We start from the raw sequence: 22,361 nt of genomic DNA, 5'->3' as shown, positions 1-22,361 counted from the left end.
GAGGTATCAAAGTTACAAATATACTGGTGTAATCATTAGACTGTACTTATTATTCAAAAAAATGTCAACAGCATACTCAGGGAACAAACCCAAATCTATTTTAAAAATGATGGTCTGTCTGAACACCACAGTTTTATAGGTGGTCGCATGAGCATACTTCTGCTAACAGTCTCTGATGAGAACATTTCAAATATAAGGAGTCTCATTTAAAAAAAAACATCCAACAGATACTTATCTCAACTCATTCCTTTCAGAAAATTGGTTTGAAGCTTTTAATTAATTTGGTAATATTTGTAAAATTAACTTGCATTTCTTTTGTATTGCTTTTATTTTCTATAATCTCTTCATTGTGTTAAAATATTACTGAGGAGTAGCTCCATAAATGGCTTTAGAGTGGCTTTCTGAAGTGGTCATTATTTATCAAAAGATAAAGAAACAGAAGTAGGCCATTCCGCCCATCGAGTCTACTCCGCAAATCCATCCTGAGATAAACTGCTCTCACATCTAGTTCCAATTTCCGGCCTTTTCCCCATATCCCTTGATACCCTGACTAATTAGATACCTATCCATCTTAAACTCCCCCAATGATCAGGCCTCCACGGGTGTATGTGGCAATGAATTCCAAAAGTTCACAACCCTCTGACTAAAAAAAATTCTCCTCATCTCTGTTTTAAATGGGTACCTTCTAATTCTAAGACTGTGCCCTCTTGTTCTGATTCACCCACCAAGGGAAACATCTTATTCACATCTACTCTGTCCAATCCTTTCAGTATTTGAAATGTTTCTATGAGATTTCCTCTCATTCTTCTATACTCCAATGAATACAGCCCAAGAGCCACAAAATGTTCCTCATATGTTAGCCCTTGCATTCCAGGAATCATCCTGATAAATCTTCTCTGAACTCTCTTCAATATCATGACATCCCTTCAAAGATAATGGGCCCAAAACTGCACACAGTACAGTCCCACAGAGCCTCATCAACACCTCTTTATTCTTGTACACTATTCATCTGGAAATGAATGCCAACATAACATCCGCTTTCTTTTCTGCTGATCCAACCTGCTTGTCAACATTTAGGTTATCCTGGTTGAGGACCCCCAAGTCCATTTGCTCTTCTGAACTTTGAATTTTCTCCCCATCCAAATAATAATCTGCCTGTTTATTTCCTCCTCCAAAATGTACCACTGTACGTTTCTCAACATTGTATCTCATCTGCCATGTCTTTGCCCATTCTCCTAAGCTGTCCAAGACTCTCTGCAACCTTTTGGTTTCTTCAACACTTACTACTCCACCACCCATCTTGGTGTTGTCTGCAAATTTCACCACAAAACCATTCAATCCATAATCTAAATCATCAATCTATATTGTAAAAGGAAGCGGCCCCAACACCAACCTCTGTGGAACACCACTAGTAACCGACAACCAACCAGAACAGAATCCCTTTATTCCCATTCTTTGCTTTCTGCTTATCAGCCAATGCTCCAGCTAATCTAATATCTTTCCTGTAATTCCATGGGCTCTGATCTTATTAAGCAGCCTCTTATGCGGCACCTTATCGAAGGCCTTTTGAAAATCCAAATACACAACATCCACAGCCTCTCCCTCGTCCATCCTACTTGAGATTGCCTCAAAAAAAGTTAGTCAGGCAAACCATGAAACCTACCATGTCATGCACTTTGAGATATTTCATAAACTCATCCTATGGTCTTGACTGTGAGTGTAAAGTATGAGTGAGGCCTGACTGGGTGTAAGGAGGTTATTTATGATATATGAGACTTTGTGAAGAGAGCAAGAGGTACAGGGTTCATCATCGTGATCACACCTGGTTCTCCAGGATCCAAAAAGTGAAGTTTTCCTGTACAAATGCTGCTCAACCACCAACATTTCAAGTCTCATTATAATGATAACCAAACTTTTCAGTAAATGTAGAAGAGTTCACTTCAACACCATGATAAACCTAGGATTTCACTGACATTTTGATGAAAGACCAAATGCTATAGAATATCAGATGCAATTCCTCAGTCATAGAAATTATGGACATGCTTTTAGTATCCTCAGTACAAATAGTGAACATGTATGCTCCTCTAACTCATTATAAATATGGTACTGATGTGCCCTGTGGTTCTGAATTATAAATCTCAGAGAACAAAGAGCTGAGTTGTTTGCAAAGTGAGGTTAAAATAATCATAACAATTCTTAAATGTAACCTCATTCACTTCAGTAAATGCAGCCAATTTAACTACTTACAACATTCTCGGGATTTCATGCCAGGCCTAGCATTGATCAAGTAATAAAACTAAAAATGATAATTTCAAGCAATTCCTCAAAGTCTCACTGTTATAAGAAGCAATTTACTGCAAAATTAGTGACTGGTTCAAGACTGGCTGAAGGGGTACCAGGTATTGGAACTGGGATGCAAAAGTGTACTGATCAGGAAGGAGGCTTGGATCTGGAGCTCGGGCTGCTGATCGTTTGGACTGGACTCTGTGGGGCTGCAGGGTCTGCAAATCCATAGCCACACGGTGAGTTTGATGGAACTCTCATTTGCTTCTCCTTCTCTGACTGTAAGATGCGCTTCAGGCAATTTCTACTGATGGCAAATCTGTCTGCCTTATGGCAGACGAAAACAAATTTTGTGTAATATACCACTGTCTTTATTAAATAACAATAAATTGAATCTTGAATGGGCTGATTGGCCTACTTCTGCTCCAATATACAGGTAATCCCCACTTTTCAAAAGTTTGCTTTATGTCACTTTGCTTTTATGAAAGACCTACGTTAGTACCTGTTTTTGCTAACCAAAAGAAATCTGAAGAGGATTTTCACTTTTATGAAAAAAGGTGAAAAGCAAAAATAGCATTCAGCGTTTGTTTTGCTGAGCCTTTATAAAGGCCCACCCCGAGCAGCGTCACCAATCTCCTTCCCTGGGAACTACACTCAGCATCAAGCCACCATAGCTTTGAACTGTGTTTGTGAGAATTTGTGCCTTATCTTGATTTATTTGTGCATCCGTTAGCAAGATGTATCCTAAGGTATCAGAAAAACCTAAGAGGGTGTTATGCTTTTCATAAAACTGGATGTACTTCAACATTTCAAATGTGGTGAACGAAATAAAGACATTTTGCATGCGTTGAACTTGTCTGCATCCACCATTCGTACTATTTACACGCAGAGAGAGAGAATGTTGAAAGCTGCCAACATTACTTTTGGTTCTGCTAGTAGCAAAGTGGTCTCTTTTAGTCAGCATCCAGAATAGTTATTTTTTGGGGGGTCAGAGAACACTCAAAATTTGTTCCCATATAAAAATGGTAATTGCTTCTTCGCTTTACATCATTTCGACTTACAAAAGGTTTCATAGGAATGCTCTACTTTCTGATAGCAGGGGAGCCCTGTCTCTTGTGATACTGTCTTACAGAGGACATCTATACAAATAGAAGGGAGGAAAGTTTAGGGGAGATATCAGGGTAAATTCTTTTACATAGAGAGTTTTGGGTGCCTGGAATTCATTCCTGGAGGTGGTGGTGGAGACTGGAACAATAGGGGCATTTAAGAGAAGCTTAGACAGGCTAATGATTGAAAGAAAAATAAAGGGTCATGAAGTTGGGAGGGTTTCATTTTTCTTTTGGTAGTTATATATGGGTCGGCACAACATTGTGAATCAAAGGGCCTGTCCTGTGCTGTCGTGTTCGATGCACAAAATGACTGATTTCTATGTACAAATGGATCAAGCATTCAGGTAGGATAGTACTGGAAGTGTTATGGAAAAGTCCTAAATTATGACTTTTGAAAATATAAATTAAAAAAATTACTTGGTTGGAATAAGAAACTCTGCACTGAAGTATTCAACTGCATGTGATCAAGTTACTTCAGTTTTAAAATTCCTATATTCTTATTTACATACCTTGCTCTGTGACCACCTGCAGTGCTACCAGCTGTCGTAATTACCTCGACTAGACCTTCAGTTGGTTCCCCAGTCCCCCGGACCAAGAATTCTTTCAATCCGTGTCCTTTTAAGCTGGCCACAGAGCAAACATGTTACATTTATAACCTTTCTTGCCTTGTACTTGCTATTCAATTATAACTGTATGATATGATGTTATTTATTTCTTCATTAAATTTTCTTCATAAGTGCATGCAGTTTCGAAGGAGAATGAATGTGTCATTGTTGCAAGGTCTGTTTTTTCATTGTTTTAGATAGTTTTTTTTAAATGAGAGTTTTTTGGGTTGAGATCGAATGGACGAGAATGCTCCAAGCCAGAATACATTCAGCAATACAGTATGGAAATCAGATGAGTGATGCGACTCAGTGGCCAGTTCTTATGATCTCTTGCTCTGCATCCCACCCTTCAGCACTGACACAAAAGGTGGAGCTCAGTGGTGGGGTTTCACGAGAGCAGTGCTAAGGATAAGAATAACTACGACATCCCATTCATTGGAATCATCGAACTAGAAATGTTGTGTTTTATTTTAATTTATGCTTATTTTATTGAATAAATCGGTTTAATATTTTTAAATAAATAAACCTTACATCGATTGCAACTGTATGCAGTTCTCTGTTTATCAATGGGCCATGCAAACTTGTGTAATGCACAGTCTGGTTTGACTGTGATCCAGCCTATCAATAACAGGCATTTATATCATACCTTTAATCTGGTTCCTCAGAAACAAACAACACTGAGAAATTAAAGCTGGTACTGAGTCAAATGAACAAAACCCATGATCAAAGCGATGGGTTTGAGAAATTAAAGCTGGTACTGAGTCAAATGAACAAAACCCATGATCAAAGCGATGGGTTTTAAGAAGCATGTTAAAGGAGAAGTGCAGAGGGGTTTAAGAAGGGAATTCCAAAGAACTCCAGTGATGTAGGATGTTCAAGAGGCTAAAAATGACGAACACAGGGACTATGCAGTGCTCTAGAAGTGAGCGAATTATGATTAGAGGGTGAGTACCATTTTTTTTTTGCGATCTTAGCTTTGCTGACCAGACCATCATCTTCACCTGCCCAAGGAAAGATGATGGGGGAGCCACCTTCTTGAGTCATGCAATAAGTCTGGTGAAGGTACTCACTCTGTGCTCTGAGCACGGAGATCTAGAACTGAGCAACAGTGATTACTTGGCGACATACTTTCATTGGTATATGACTAGGGAGAGAGTGTCGCGGCTGTGGTTCACATCAAATCAAGTTTCAAGTTCATGGTCAAGTTCAGATTTACTATCAGATAACAAACATTACATGCAACCCTGAGATTCTTTTTCCTGTGGGCCAGGTAAAATTTCTACAATCGATGGTGTCCACAAGAAAAAAGATATGTATAGAGAAGAAAGAAATATAAATAAAGAAAGAAATGTATACAAACTGACTGTTACAAAAAAATTGTGCAAACTAAGAGCCCTTGGATGAGTATCTGACCGAGTTTGCTGTTTAGAAGTCTGATGGTGGAGGGGGAGCATTATTCCTGAATCTAATGATATGAGACTTGTGGCACCTATATCTCTTTAATGATGGCAGCAGTGAAAACAAAGCAAGTCCTGGGTGGTGTGGATCCTTGATGATTGCCACTGCTCCCGAACCCAGCTTTTCATATAAATTTTCTCGATGGTGGGGAGAGTTTTTCCTGTGATGCGTTGGGCTGCGTCCACTACCTATTACAGGTCTTTCCACTCAGAGGTATTGGTGCCCCCATACCAGGCCATGATGCAGCCAGTCAGCACCCTGGTTTTGGTGACATTGAGTGAGAGGTTATTGTTAATACACCATTCAGCCAATTTGTCAATCTCCCTCCTGTATGCAGACTCATCATCACCCCTTTTAACACGGCCCTCTATTGTGGTATCATCTATAAATTTCTAAATGGTGCTGTTGTCCTACTGAACCATACGGTCTTAGGTGTATGGCAAATCGATGGTGGTCCGGTGCTGAGGGAGATGTTCTTACTAATCTTCACTTAATGGGACTGGAGGTAAGAAAATACTGGAACCAATTACACAGTTAAGTATTGAAGCCCAGATCTTGGAGTTTGTTGATCAGTTTTTAAGCGATTATGGTGCTGAATGCCAAACTGTAGTCAATAAAGAACATCCTGATGTATACTACTCTGCTGTCCAGGTGTTCCAAGGTTTTGTGTAGAGCCAGATGGCTTCTGCCATCGACCCGGTGCTGCAGTAGGTAAATGGGAATGGATCCATGTTGCCGCTCAGCCAGTAGCCAATTTGCTTCAACACCAGCCTCTCAAAACACTTCATCACTGTGGATGTGAGTCCCACAGGTCAACAGTTATTTATGCAGGTTACCACACTCTTCTTGGGCACTGGTACAATTGAGGCCTGTTTAAAACATTTGGGTATCATGCCCTGCTGGAGTGTAAGTTTGAAGATATCCATGAAAACATTGGCTAGTTGGTTGGCACAAATTTCCAGTACTTGGCGGGTACTCTGCCCCGACTGGATGCTTTTCTTTTCTTGGGTTCGTTCTCCTGAAGGCAACCTGCACATCATCTTCAAATACTGACAGTAGAGGATCATCAGGGGACGTGCGAGGGCACAGTGATTCTTCCTTGAAATAGTGGTGAAATCAGGAGTAGAAGACATTGAGCTCATTTGGAAGTGAAGCTTTAGTGTCTCCTATTGGACCAGGCTTGGTTTGTAGCAGGTTATATCGTTTAGCATTGCTGTCAGATATCCTTTATTGTTTCCATTCTCATCTGGAATCTCCACTTCATCTGGGAGATGGCTTTCCACAGGCTGTACCTGTTCCTGATGTAATGTTCTGGAGCTCTAAACTTGAATTGCTGTGATCTGGCTCTTAGCAACTTCCAGATTTCATTGTTCATCTAGGGCTTCAGGTTGGGGAAAACCCTGAATGATTTGGTGGGGGCACACTCATCCACAGATGTTTTGATAAAGTCTTTAATGGCCCTGGTGTAGTCATTCACTGATATACACTAACTCAAGGCAGTTTTTAGCCGTTCTTCAATCTCCCATGGACATCTTCTAGCTGTTCTGATCTCTGAAGTCTCTCTTTTTAGCCTCTGTCTGTATTTAGGCAGAATGCAGAAGAAACACTGCCAGGTAATCTGGCCTGTCAAAATGCAGTCTTGGGAAAGAACGGTAGGTCTTCCTTATTTTAGTGTAGCAGTGATCAAGTGTTCTGGGACCTCTGGTGCAACAGGTTACATGCTGGTGATAATTGGCCAGCGTTGGTTAAAGTCACTGACTTTGATTCGTAGTGCATCGGACTGGGCTGTCTCTTGTTTACTGAGCACATCATGCAGTTCCGCAAGTGAGTGTTTGTAATCAGCTTTAGGAGGGATACAGACTCCGGTGAGAATCATTGATGAGAACTCTCAGGGTAGATAGAAGGGTTTATATTTAATCGATATTTGCTCTAAGGTAGTAGAGTAGGAGGTTCACATAACCCAAACATTTTTTGCGCCAGTGGATATTAACTAAAAAGCACACACCATCCCCTCTCTCTTTGCAAGACTCCACGTTCCAGTCCAGTCTGTGAATGGTAAACCTCTGGTCAGATCATGGCATCTGGTATGTTCTCAGTTAGCCTGGTGCAGCAAATAACTGAGATTTGTCTCAACTGCCTCTGATAAAGCAGCCTTGCCCTGAGGTCATCGATTTTATTTTCCAATGACTGGACAAACTCCTGGTCCTTCTTTTACTTGGTCGTAGAAATTAGAAGGTTGGGAAGATCCAGGACGAGTAATTGCAGTGTATTTTGTAGATCATACTCTACAGGTGTTGTAGAGAGTGAATATTTAGGGTCACAGAGTGTTTTCACTGGTATTTTTACTTTCAGTAGTCATGAGAGAGGATAGTAGGTGATAATTAAGAGGTTTTTTTTCCTCATGTTTGAGCTGTTCCTATGAGACTTCATAAGTCAATGCTGAGGACTCCTGGGGCCACCTTTCCCACTCTACCAGCTGCAGCAACCATGCCAGCACCACTGGTAGTAAATATGGCACATTGCAAGTAACCATGTCGATTACTACCACAAACAAAGATAATAATTCTAAAATTGACGTGCTGGCATGCAGAGAGATGAGGGATGAATGGCAATAGGTGAATAAGAATGGAAGCACTAAAGTTGCTTACAGGATATGCTTACAGGAAGTTCTAATGAGAGACTGGTCAGAAGAGTAGTAGTTTGAATGACAATTTCTCCAGCAGATATTAGGGAGAGAGATGCAACTGTTGGTGCTTGGCAGTTAGAAGTTCATTACAATTTTAAATACAACATCAGGCAAGTTTATGGTCTGGAAAGGTAGTGAGGAAAGACAAGAGAGGAATGGAGAACCAATCCCCTCTCGGGGAAGGTGGGAAAGAGGTGGAGATGGGGGGATATGGCAGTTAGATCACTTTTATATCATAACAGAGTTGCATTCCCACAGACCAGTAAATGAACGAGCAGATGAATAATTCTTGCAAGATAGTCCTAAGGATATTTCTTTCCAGTCAAGCTAGTTAAACTTCTTTGTCTAATATCTGTTGGAATCCCTTCCTCAGTTCAAGTCCCCATCTGCTGATTCAATGTGAACTCAAGTTAAACTAAAGTAACAACCTCAGTCTACACACACTCACTACAAATCACAAAACTGGCTGGATTTTTTATAGCAGCTCCAGGGCTGCAACCTCATCCACCTAACTGGGCACCATGTTTGTCCTTTAAACTGCTGGAAAAAGGGTGAAGACAGCGGCAGTAAAATACTACAGCTTGACAGGAAACATGGATGCGAAGAAAATGCTGCTCCTTTTTCATGGCCCACTCTTGAAATGATTACCTTTACCATTGGAGAAAGACCATCAATCTCTCTAAGGTCACCTCTCAGCCTCCTTTACTACAGAGAAAACAGTCCCAGCCTATCAAGTCCTCCAGTCCGGGCAACGTCCATGTGAGTAAAACAAGAAATTCTGCAGATGCTGCGATTGTTTTCAATACACAAAAGTGCTGGTGAAACTCAGCAGGTCCCACAACATCCATAAGAGTCAAAGATCAGGTCCAAAATGTTGGTCACATGTCTTTGCCTCCTTTGGACAATGGGGACCTGTTGAGTTTCTCCAGCACTTTTGTGTATCAACAACATCCATGTGAATCTTTCCTGCAGTCTCTGCAGCTCAATCATCTCTTTGCCACCAGATATTCACACTATATTCCAAGTTTGGTCTAACTAATGTTTTGTACAACTGTAATATTATCTAACTCTTCTATTCAATGCCACAGTCAATAAAAGCAAGCATGCTACAGGCTTTTTTTTTTTTTTACACCATCCTATCTACATGTGTCACCATAATGAACTATGTACTTGTACCACCATCTCTCTGTTCAGCAACACTCCCAGGGCCATGCTATTGACTGTATTTGTCCTGCCCAGATAAACCATCCCAATATGCATCAAATTTGGTGAGCCTATGCAAATGCTTGCCCAAAATGCCAGCCAACGTGAAGAGGTCTTTTGGGCAAACAATTAAATAATTTAATGAAGAGAGACCGGACTAATATTTTAAAAATACTTCATAAATTATTATAATTTTACACTGGTTGATTTATGCAGAATTATGGTGACATTTCTCAACTGTGCCATTTTTGGGATGATGGTTGCTGGGAGATATTTGAGTCAATTATCTGTGAAATGAAGGAAACAATATCATAAGTATGTGAGGATTGGTCAGGAAATCTTCACTGATCGGCATGTGGTATAAATACCCAAACTGGGAGGAAGAGGACATGAAATTATCATTCCTCTCTTTATGAGAATAGCAATATCTAACTTAATAAAAGAAAATGCTGGACAATCTGTTGATCCACATTAATAAAGCTGAGCATTTGGGAAAAAGAAAACAACAAAATCCATTGCAATGTGTATTTGACCTTGACCTCCTTGCTGACCAGATTCCCACTCTTCCCTGATTGAAGAACTATTGAACTTGTTATTTATATACTAAATATTATTCTCATTCTAGCTCCCATACAATTTTCTCTCTGATGTCATCTCTCCAGTCATTCCTGCAAATATCTTTTACTTCGTATTAAAGTTAATATACAAGAAAACTATGAAGTATCTAAGAAGAGATAGTGCTGTTTGGTTAGCCTCCATTTATATTCTAACTCTGGAATAGTAACAACCTATTAATGGATAAATAGTTTGTGCTGAGGAATAGGCCTGTATTGTGGTGATTACAACCCCTTGGTAAAATACTTGAAATTAGTCTCAATTTTCAAACCTGCTCTGCTAGCTGTAAACACACGGGAAATGGGAAGTTGAGCTTGGAGTTAGAGAGCAAGTTTAAGAAACGACCGAGAAGCTCTCAAAGATGAATGTTAACAGTCAATGGAGGAATCAGACTGGAACAGCGTCAACAAGGCTGGGGATAAATCCACAGGCAAAGGAAACAGTGAACAGTCAAGAGAGAGGCAAAGAAGAAAGTAGATGAAGGTACAATCATGATTTTGTGCTTAGTTTACAAGCAATTTGTTTTTATGCCTGTAATAAAAAACGTGACAGCATTTTATAAAATATACAGGTATGTTAAGTTACATTAGGTTTACTTTTGAAATATATTCTGCCCTGATATAAACTTGGAAGGAATCAAGAACCAAAGCCACACTGGTATTACGTAAATGTTCCTAAGCAATGCTGGGAAAGATAAACATCCAGTAGTATGCTTAGGATATTGAAGAATAATCTGAAGGAAGTTAAAATTAAAATAGCACTTAAATATATAAACACAAGCAGGAGTAAAAGCATTCAGGATACAGAATAGGTGCTACTGATTCCTCACAGCTATCCTTATGCAGAAGTTGCCTTCCCTCACCCACATACATCTGTGTAAACATAATCTATTGAGGAAAACTTAATTTAAAAATATTAAGCATTTTTTTTTTCTCTACCCGAACGGCTGCAAGTTGCCCACTTAGGACAGAATGCACAGTATGGGAAAATGTGTTGTCCAGATTTTAAAAGTCCATCCAACAAGTGGGAGTTGTCTGGCAGCAGCAGTGAAGGAGGGTCGTTTGGCAGATGGTGGCAGGGAAGGCCGTGTCTGAGACAACAGAGCAGCGGAACGTAACCACATCATAGGTCACAACCCAATTCTGGGAAGATTTACTGTTATATGTAGATATGTAATTCACATCAGTAGATAAATTTCACCCCAATCACTTTTAATAAAACCCCTAGGTGATCGATACATACACCAGATTCTACAGTAATTTTAAGACATCTTCTGAGGCCAAGTTTTCAAACACAAAAAGATTATTCACATTGCTGGAATTTTTAAAGTCAAAGATTATGAGCTTATTATAGGTGTGCCCTGCAGCAGGCATAACACAGCTTAACATTTCTTATTAAAAAAAAAAGCAACCACAACATCCAATGAAAAGTGAATTAAGGCAGTCATGATCAATAACGTCAACCTAAAATAAGTCTGAAAGAGACATGGTAATTGCAGGGGATAAAACACAGGAATGTTAAGTGTGCTGAAGATTATTTCATGAGACTGGATATGAGTTTTTTTCCCAAATTTAAAACAAAAGCAGTTCAAATAACTTAAAATTATTCAAGGGTAATGTGCATGGCTGCAAATATTAGTATTATTTAAATATTACTAGGCTCACTAATAAAAAGCTTATATGAAGTTCTATACCACTTCAAAGTTGGTCAAGGTTTGAGATCAGTCCAGGCTTTGTCATTGAAAAGGTACATCCTTATCTCTTGTTCTAAAATCCTTTACGAACTGATAAATGCAATATAATTTGAGAAAGCAGTTAAGCGTAATTATTTACAATTTTAAAAATTGTTTTTTAACCTTGTCATGCAAATATATTTATTACAAAACAATGATTGCAAAATTCTGCATGTGATCAGCACAGGGAGCATTGTGGTATAGTTTTTTGCTTATTTATTTTGTTTTCAGGATCATAATTTCTGCTCACTTTGTTGACAATTTAAGCATCTTTCTTCAATCTAACACTTTCTTTAACATCAGAAAACATGGCTGGATCACATTTCCCATAAGGTTTTATTCATTAAAGGAGTATGCATTTGTAAGTTATTTAAAAGTTCACTGTTGCTCTGGCATAATTCCTCAATCTACCTAACTAACTTGCTCCTCCTATCCATGTATTTAGACATCAGGCTTATCTTAATCACTCTTAAACTCAGTACAAGGCTTTGTCATTTTTTGATTCTCCTTCCCAATAGGGATCTTTAAAATGAGGTTGTTAAATAACACTGCCTCAATGCACAACATCAGAAAATATACGAGAAATGTAGTGTGCATTTCATGAATTGATTACTCCAAATTTAGGTTGCTGTCGATCCAGCTGCGCTGGGTGGGTCACGTCTCCAGAATGGAGGACCATCGCCTTCCCAAGATCGTGTTATATGGCGAGCTCTCCACTGGCCACCGTGACAGAGGTGCACCAAAGAAAAGGTATAAGGACTGCTTAAAGAAATCTCTTGGTGCCTGCCACATTGACCACTGTCAGTGGGCTGATATCGCCTCAAACCGTGCATCTTGGCGCCTCACAGTTTGGCGGGCAGCAACCACCTTTGAAGAAGAAAGCAGAGCCCAACTCACTGACAAAAGGCAAAGGAGGAAAAACCCAACACCCAACCAACCAATTTTCCCCTGCAACCGCGTCTGCCTGTCCCGCTTCGGACTTGTCAGCCACAAACGAGCCAGCAGCTGACGTGGACATTTACCCCCTCCATAAATCTTCGTCCGCAAAGCCAAGCCAAAGAAGAAAGAAGAACTCCAAATTTAGGTTGTGCAATCCAAAAATGACTTAATTCACCCAGATTGTGGAATTATGTTTGTCATGCACACCTCCAATTTGCTAATTTATATATTGCTTGATCCCATGGTTCGTGTACCGTGGCCAAGCAAGCTGGGACGTGGCAGCGAGGTCCTTGGGTCGTAGGTTTTATATCGGAGTGGCCTTCTCCTATGCAGGTTTCTTACCCGGGCTGGAGGGGCCTGCCTCCCCTCCTAGGTCGGACCATATTTACATCCGGTACTGCACGGATGGCAGTCTCTTCAATCTGAGGCGCCTGCAAGCTCACACCAAGACACAAGAGCAACTTGTCCGTGAACTACTCTTTGCAGATAATGCTGCTTTAGTTTCCCATTCAGAGCCAGCTCTTCAGCTCTTGACGTCCTGTTTTGCGGAAACTGCCAAAATGTTTGGCCTGGAAGTCAGCCTGAAGAAAACTGAGGTCCTCCATCAGCCAGCTCCCCACCATGACTACCAGCCCCCCCCCACATCTCCATTGGGCATACAAAACTCAAAACGGTCAACCAGTTTACCTATCTCGGCTGCACCATTTCATCGGATGCAAGGATCGACAACGAGATAGATAACAGACTCGCCAAGGCAAATAGCACCTTTGGAAGACTACACAAAAGAGTCTGGAAAAACAACCAACTGAAAAACCTCACAAAGATTAGCGTACACAGAGCCGTTGTCATGCCCACACTCCTGTTCGGCTCCGAATCATGGGTCCTCTACCGGCATCACCTACGGCTCCTAGGACGCTTCCACCAGCGTTGTCTCCGCTCCATCCTCATCATTCATTGGAGCGACTTCATCCCTAACATCGAAGTACTTGAGATGGCAGAGGCCGACAGCATCGAATCCACACTGGTGAAGATCCAACTGCGCTGGGTAGGTCACGACTCCAGAATGGAGGACCATCGCCTTCCCAAGATCGTGTTATATGGTGAGCTCTCCACTGGCCACCGTGACAGAGGTGCACCAAAGAAAAGGTACAAGGACTGCCTAAGGAAATCTCTTTGTGCCTGCCACATTGACCACCGCCAGTGGGCTGATATCGCCTCAAACCGTGCATCTTGGCGTCTCACAGTTCGGTGGGCAGCAACCTCCTTTGAAGAAGACCGCAGAGCCCACCTCACTGACAAAAGACAAAGGAGGAAAAACCCAACCAACCAATTTTCCCCTGCAACCGCTGCAAACGTGTCTGCCTGTCCCGCATCGGACTTGTCAGCCACAAACGAGCCTGCAGCTGACGTGGACATCTTCGTCCGCGAAGCCAAGCGAAAGAAAAAAGATATTGCTTGATATTTAAACTTCCACCACAAATGGCCTCTGCCCCTTGATTTGCATTTTTTCTACCAAAATAGATTTTCCACCTTGGTTTTCTTTTCTCTGCAGTTTTTATTCCATCCTTTATTATCTGGCCAACTCTCCTTTTCTTAACTCAAGTATGCTGGAACATGTGGGCTGCAAATAAAATATAAAAATTCTTTAATATCTGTTGTGAATGAGGGAACAGATTTGATGGGACTCAAAAGCAAAGTCTCTGAAGACAGTCTGGCAGGTAAGTGACTTTGTTTACAGAAGACTTGTGTGGGAAGATCACAGCAGGGATAAGGCAACGAACTAGAGTACACAGTGTTATTACATACAAGCAAGGAAAATAAACAATAGGATACCCGCCATCCCGTGATTCAGTACAGGCATGGCTCAATGCTACTTGGGACACTAAGATGCTCTAAACCCTTTACCAGTGCACACCTTACAAAACGATTTCTCCAGCACCATTCCACGGTACACAGCCTGGACTGAACCAGGGTGGTCCCTCGGAGATTGCAAAGAGGAAGAGGCAAGTGCATGTGGTGCCTTATATAGTATCGGTGCCAGCAAGGTCTCATTGATTACAAAGGCCATAGACCCAAGTACAAGGGTGCTTAAAGGGGCCAATGGTCAGGTGTGTACTAATGTGTGGGGAAGAGCCAAACCTTGATTGGCAGGTGCTGTGCCTTCAACCAGGTCATGGGCAGAGGTGTCATGTGAAAGGCACAACCGTCCACAATACAACATCTTTTGCAGCTACTGTGTAGCTTGGTATGACAAATTTGCAGGTGGTGGCTTGTACAAAAAAAGCCGGTGAGATACAGGATGGAGATTGAAAACTTGGCTGAATGGTGCACCAACAACAACCTTGCACTCAATGAAACCAAAAGCTAGGAGTTGATTGTTGACTTCAGGAAGGGAAAACCAGAGGTATAGAATCCAGTAATTATTGGGGTTCAGAGGTGGAGAGGGTGAGCAAATTTAAGTTCTTGGAAGTGACCAACTCAGAGGATCTTTCCAGGACACAACACACCATGAAGAAAGCATGTCAGCACCTCTACTTCCTCAGGAGTTTGCAGAGGTTTGGTAATGACACCAGGAACCTTGAAAATTTCTACATATATGTGGTGCAAAGTGTGCTGACTGGCTGCATGAGGGTCTGGTATGGAGACACCAATATTCATGAGTGTAAAGCCCTCCAAAAGGTAGTGACGCAACTCAGGACATCACAGGCAAAACCCTCCCCACTATCAAGAACATCTACAGGGAATGCAGTTGTTGGAGGGCAGCAGCAATCATCAAGGATCCACACCACCCAGCACATGCTCTGTTCTTGCTGGTGCCATCAGGAAAGCGATATCGGAGCCACAAAACATGAACCACCAGGTTCAGGAACACCTGCTAACCATCAACCATCAGACTCCTCAATGATACACTCAATTAGGGACTCATTTAAAGATTCTTACTTTTGCTCAGTTTATTTACATTCATTATCTGTTTACAATTCTTTATTTGTTTACATGTACACACTATGTACAGTTGTTTTTTGCACTGCCAATAAGTGGTAATTCTGCCTCGCGTTGTATGTGATGTCATGTATGTATTCTGACATTAAATCTGAATCGGAAAAATTAATTCCAAGATGGCAGCTGATGCCTAGATTGTTACACTGACTGCCACATTACTATGGTCCATGGGAATGCATAGCTATCTCCTGTGGGAAACATTAAGTGACTTTGCTTTATTTCAAGCCTGCTACTCCAACTCAAAGTTGCAATCCTTAATTGTTAGAGTATAGAATATTTTTGGAGTCTGAGCAGAAAGGATGCAGAGCAAGAAGAGGTGAGGAAGGGAAGGAGGAGGAAAGAAGGGCTCTCAACAGAAGGCACTTGTAGCTGGGGTGCTAGGGAACAGTTATACACTTAAGGATTATCCAATTGGTCAGACAGGAAACTGCTCCACACAAGTTCCATGTGCTTGGTCCTGGAGGATCATCTAACCAGGCAAGTCAGAAGTCCCCTTACCTGCCAATCAAGGCTGAGCCTGCCCACAGGTGAGCACACACCTTGCTATTGGCTCCTTTAATAGCACACATCTTCCCATTGTTGTCCCCCCCCCCACCCCCCACAAATGACCTTGCCTATTTTGGGTGTACCTTAGCCAGCCTCTCCAGCTGGCTGCTTTATAAAGTCCAACATGTGATGCAGCTCTTCTTCTTTTCCTCAAGAAATGAACTGCAGCTCCCTCCAGGAGGCAAGTTGTGGGTGACACTGGAGAGACCATTACCATTGTAAGGTGTGTGCTGTTAAATGGTGGGGAGTTATAGTGGTGCATGCCCATGGGACTGTTGTAATTTATTCTTATCTACTGTAGTGCTGTGCCTACCGCACTGTCTTTCTAAACTATCGCGGTTGGTAGTCTCCTCCTCACTGATAATCAACAAAGGTGCACCTCAAGGATGTGTGCTTAACCCACTGCCCTACATATTATATACCCATGACTGTGGCCAGGCACAATTCCCATGCCATCTACAAGTTTGCTGCCAGAATCATAAACATCAATGAGGAAGTGTATAGATCAGCTCATTGACTGGTTTCATGCCAAACAACCTTGCGCACAAGGTTAGCAAAGCCAAGGAGATGACTGTGGACTTCAGGAGGAAGTCAAGGGAATATGAACCAGTCCTTATCGAGGACTAAGAAGTGGAGAAGTTCAAGAAATTCAAATTCCTGGGCGTCAACATCTCCAAGGATCTAATCTGGAGCCTCCATGTCGATGCAATCATGAAGAAGGATTGCAAGTGACTATACTTTGTGAGGTACTTGAGGAGATTCAGTATCTCATTGAAAACTCGTAAACTTCTATAGGTGGACCATGGAGAGCATTCTGGCTGGTTGCATCACTGTCTCAGGACAAAAAAAAACTCCGGAGGATTGTTAACTCGGCCTGTGACATCACAGGCACCAGACTTCACTCCATCAAGGACATCTACAAGAGATGGTGTCATAAAAAAGCAGCCTCTATCCTCAAAGACCCCTGTATATATCCAGCTGGTGTGTATCATGCAGGTCAATGCACCCTGCAGACATGATGCCTTCATTGTTATACAGAGTAGACTCCTTTATCTTGTGATCTTGTTCTATGGTAATCTGTGCTCTCGCCATTTCAGGTGGGTCCATATTATATGATGCAGGCTGATTACATCATCATTGAGATGGTGCATAATCCATACCCACCGCATACTAGAGCCATGATGCCACACAAAATGTGGAGAGCACTCAACCGATGAGCTGAAACAACTGTTGTGTCTGAAGGAGCCCACACAATGCAGCACAGTTCATGCTGAGACTTGCATATACTGGTCAGCTGTAAGCTGACAGGCCTTGTCACTTCCATCAGAGGTGCAGAACAGGAGGAAGGGATAAGGACACCATTATAGCCCAGGTGCCTGCACATTCCTTCCAGATGAAGGGTTTCAGCCCAAAATATTAACTACAGGTACTCCCTGACATATGTCCATATTCTGGATGATCGGTTGTATTTTGGAATGGACATATGTCAGTACTGCATATTTACCTTGTGAGTCGGCATCCCGGTGTCCGTAGGTTAGGTACATCCATTTTGATTCCTTTGCGCATGAGCGGTGGGTTCACGTACTGGAGTTTGGTTGGTGTATGCGTGACAATATTGAATTCATGCCCTTAACTCTTGCGCATGCGCCAACCGAACTCCAATGTGCAAACCCACCGTGCTTGAGCCAACCGAAGACTCACGCATGCGCACAGTAATCAAGATGGCCGCACCCAGCCTATGGACCCTGGGACGCCAACTAACAAGTACTCACATTTTGGCTCTTGCATGCCCTGTATCCTTGTTATAGTTTGTCAAATGCAACATAAACCGTGAAAATTTTATATTTTTTCTTATATTTAAAAATAAATTTGGTCGTATATACAAAGGTCACAAGTCAGGGAGCACCAGTATCTATTGCCATCTGCTGAGTTCCTCCAGCATTTTGTGTGTTGAACCAATGTAGCCTCTTTCTGTGATATTACTAAATACAAAACCAGCTCCTCATTTATAAATGCTCCCCAACGTACCTGCTCTCTCCAGGGACATTATCCACTGGTTACAAGCCAAAAGTAAAATCCAGACCAAAATAAACTGCTGTTTGGTAGGTGGGCGAGAAGCAGAATATTGGCTTCATGAAAGCTATCAACTTGAGGCTAATCCCAGGATGCTGTTGGAGGACACATTGTGCACTTAGCACACTTGTCATGTAGTGCTAAAATACCAGCAGTCTGGGGCCGTAAGCCAGAAGTCTGAGCCTTGCAGCAGTACTTGGACATTAAAGGTACCTGCTGGAAGCTGCAGTGTGGTTGGGATTTGAAATGTAGTCATGGATTAACCTGCACATTCTAAATTTAATAAATGCTATGTGCAAAGCTGAAGCCATGCTCGATTCTGCTCCTTAACTATGCTTAGAGTTCAGGTAATCCTGGCAGTATATTTACATGTCATGGTTAACCAGATGGTAATTTGTCAAAGCTATGGTATTTACATACGTATGAAGCTTGCATACAGGCGCAGCCTCGGTGGGTTCGTTTTGGTGAACGGTGGAGGCCAGCCATTTTTTTGGGGGGGTGAGATTAAATGTTATTTAAATGCTTAAAAAGCCTTCCCTTGTTGTTTGTTGTTCTGTAAACACTGTTACAAGTGATTTGCTGTTGCTACTAGGCAGTTTTTAAAAAATGACCTGTTCTCCAAAAAAGAAGTTTATCAAAAACCAGCCCGGTCCCAATCTTTTTGGATAATCGGAGTTGTACTGTATTTGCAATGCAGGTGGAGATAACGGTCAATAAATTTCACCAACATCTCTACTTTCTTAGCAGGCTGAGGAAGTTCCGCAATTTCCTCCTTGTCTCTCAATTTCTGCATGTCTTTCTGAGTGAGCCTACCATGGGGGTGCCTGTCAAGTGCCTTATTAAAATCCATATACACCACATCAACTGCCCTATCTTCATCAGTTTCTTTTGTCACTTCCTCAAAACACTCAACTCAGCTCGTGAGGCATGACCTGCCCCCCAAAAACCACGCTGACTATTGCTGAAAAGACTATGCTTCTCCACACACTCGTAAATCCTGTCCCTAAGAATCCTCTCCAATAGTTTGCCCACTGTTTGTTGGTACATCGAATAACTAGACAACACAAAGTGGTAACCTCTGACAAATAACGGGAGCTCCTTGAAAAGGCGTCCACCACCAGTCAAGCACCGTTTCTTTTTTTTAAACTAGCATGCTATGTGGGGATTCACGCATGTACAATTGCGTTGAGCTGAGTACAGTGGCTCCAGTAGGAGCGGCTGTCTACATCCCCTTCACATACCACAATCCATGTAGATGTCGTACATTACAATAATTATAGTTCAGCAGTGAACAGTCATCCCAGTTTAATCTCGATATTTTGGGTTGGGCTTACAAGAGCACCCGAAGCGTGTTATGTCGTAGCCGTGGGTGGAAGTGGATGCTTGGGGAGCTTCAGCCTGAAAGGATGTGTCATCCGTGGTCTCAGGATTGTGGCCATTTGTTTCATGGGTTGTTACTGATGGAACTCCGGCTACCCTGGGTTCATGTTCCAGATCCTGGTTTATAGTCTCAGCAGGAATGGTTCAAGTTGGGGATGGCTCCCTTATTGATAGGATGTGATGACAGTTTCTCCAATATACTCTTCCTTCTGATTTTACCAGGTATGAGCTGGGCTGCTGGCAGCTCCTTTTGACTATGCCCATACGGTCGTAGCTCTGTGGAATCTGCATCCTTATGACGCCCCCTTCTGCTAATGGCATAAGCAGTCGGCTGTTTCTGTCATAGAACCTTTTTTGTATTAGCATCCTGTTCAGCAGTTGGAATTTATTTTCTTGCAGGTTCTTTAGCTGAGGATCCAAGAGTCTCCTTGCCACAGGCGGAGTCCTCCATGTCTGCCTGGAGATGAGTCGTTGCACCAGAGAACCCAATATGGCGTTGCCGGGGATGTTCCTTAGGTTCAGCAGGTTTAGGAACACATCCGTATTTCCCTGTGGGACCTCTCCATGAGTTACTTCGCACTCCTCATGGCTCTTTTAGCCAACCTATTTGACTGTGGGTACTCCGGGCTGCTAGTGATGTGGTTGAAATTCCATGTTGCTGTAAAGTGCCAGAATTTCTCACTGATGAACTGGGTGCCATTGTCCAACAGTAGAGTGTGGGGGGGCCCCCATGCACTGAAAAGTGTCTCTTTAACTTGATAATGACTGCCGATGAGGTGATGTCGGGTAAAAAGTCTATATCAAAGCATCCAAAGAATGAATCAACAAGAACCAAATAATGTTGACCATGGTTGACCAGGGGAGGTCCAGCATTGTGTAAAATGGCAGCATCTTTTTCTGTTGGTATTGCACACCGTGCAAGCTTGTATCTCCTGGTCTATGTTCTCAGTCATCCGTGCCCTAAAAAAACTATGTCTCTAGCCCTGTGTTCAGTTGCTTCTGCCCTTGGGAGCCCTCTGTGCAGAATGTCGAAATAAATATTTTGCAGTGAACTCTGAACTGCTGCTCTCAGGCCATTCATTATGATTCCATCATCGATGAGTAATTCATCCCAGAATGGGAAGTAGGGTTGCATTTCAGATGGTCGGCTGCACTGCTTGTCAGGCCAGTCGCTCTTGATAAAAATGCTCAGGGTCCTGAGCCGTGTGCTGTCTCAGTTCATCCAACCAGGAGGAGGAGATGTGCATTACTGTCAATATATCAAATGTGTCCTCTTCTTCAGCTTGTTGGATCATGCATTTTCTGGGAGCACGAGATAGTGGATCAGCTAAGTACATTTCTTTTCTGCACTTGTAAGCTAAAGTCACATTGTATTTCTGAAGCCTGAGCATCATTCCCCGTAATCCTGTTGTAGCGCTGTCACGTTGTCGGTACCAGCATTTCATTGATTGCTCTGGTCTTTGAAGGGTCTGCCTTCAGGCCTTCTCCTGTGGAAACATGGCCTACATAACTGACCTAGTTTAGCTGAAACTTGCACTTATGGGGGTTGAGTTTAAGATTAACCCACCGGGCTTTGTCATGTACCTTTTTAAAATCTGAGTCATATTCTTCCAAGTCTTTGCCACCAACGAATACGTCATCAACAATGATGACACAGGGATACCCTGAAAAGATTTGCTCTATTAATCTTTGAAATACTTCGCTGCCTGAATTAATTCCAAATGGCATTTGCAGGGATCTGTATCGGCCAAAACTCGTACTGAATGTAGTCAGCAGTGAATGACTTGTAATCAAGTATGATTTGTCAGAGGAATTATTTGCGTCCAAAACCAAAAAAAAACATTGCGTCAGCCATCTGCAAAGCAACTTCCTCCACTGTACGCATTGGATGGTGTGGTAGTTTTAAACCTGAATTGAGGTCTTTTGGGTTGATGCAGATCTGGATCTTCTGTCTATCATTTTTCTTACCAGCCACCATGGAGGACACCCATTCGGTGGACTCAAAGACTGGGGTATCCTGTCCAGCTCGGCCTTAACCCTGTCCTTCATTATTATCAGTATACAGCATGCTGGATGAACCACGGGCCTCACTTCTGGGTCGAGCCACACGGAGTATGTCACTGGCAGTTTTTCCAGTTCTTCCGTTAAAAAGGTCATTGTACTTAGAAAAGATTCTGTGCGTCAGATCATCTTTGGCCGGATTTACCTGGTAAATCTTTGCTGAACGAAATAAGACCTACGTCCATGCTTGTGCTGAGGCCCAGCAGAGGCAGAACGTTTTCTTGGACTATGAAAAAAGTTAGTGTGTGCAGCTGTCCTTGAATGTAGCACCGCAGTTGCACTGTGCCGTCGGTTCTGATTTGCTGCCCCTCTATGCCATTATACTTGTGGACTTGGAGCACAGTATGACCTGTTCTGACCTCCTCAGTAGGTTGATTGTTCTTCGTGACATGACATTGCACTAGGCTCCAGTGTCAACTTTCATGTCTGTTGCTTTACCATTGATCTTCATTGTTACAAATGCTTTGTTATTACTTCTGATTCTTGTTGGGTCTCCTGCCGTCTGCAGAGTCAATCCATCTACGTAATACTCGTCATCCGAGTTGGTTTGTCCTTGCTCAGATTCCAACTGGTTAATCATCCTTCTGTATCTGGGTCTCGGGGTGAGTTGCTGCCTAGCTCGACAGCATCTGCTGAAATGGTTCCATTTCCGGCAGGCTCTGCCCTGCTGG

At 42.3% G+C, this 22,361-nt stretch overlaps 1 protein-coding gene and 1 long non-coding RNA gene across 13 annotated transcripts in view; one reads left to right on the top strand and one right to left on the bottom strand.

The window, feature by feature from the left end:
- stau2 (staufen double-stranded RNA binding protein 2) overlaps nt 1–22,361 on the bottom strand; it is a 327,674-nt gene that overhangs the window by 45,775 nt on the left and 259,538 nt on the right. The window lies entirely within an intron of this gene.
- LOC138755367 (uncharacterized) overlaps nt 16,264–22,361 on the top strand; it is a 31,544-nt gene continuing 25,446 nt past the window's right edge. For all 4 annotated transcript variants that reach the window (XR_011352229.1, XR_011352228.1, XR_011352227.1 and 1 more), the window contains exon 1: nt 16,264–16,399. This is a non-coding gene — a long non-coding RNA (uncharacterized lncRNA). The remainder of the gene's footprint in view (nt 16,400–22,361) is intronic.

Source organism: Narcine bancroftii, chromosome 2 (genome assembly GCF_036971445.1).
Source record: "Narcine bancroftii isolate sNarBan1 chromosome 2, sNarBan1.hap1, whole genome shotgun sequence".
Lineage (NCBI taxonomy): Eukaryota > Metazoa > Chordata > Chondrichthyes > Torpediniformes > Narcinidae > Narcine > Narcine bancroftii.
This window is presented reverse-complemented; position numbering and strand designations above follow the sequence as displayed.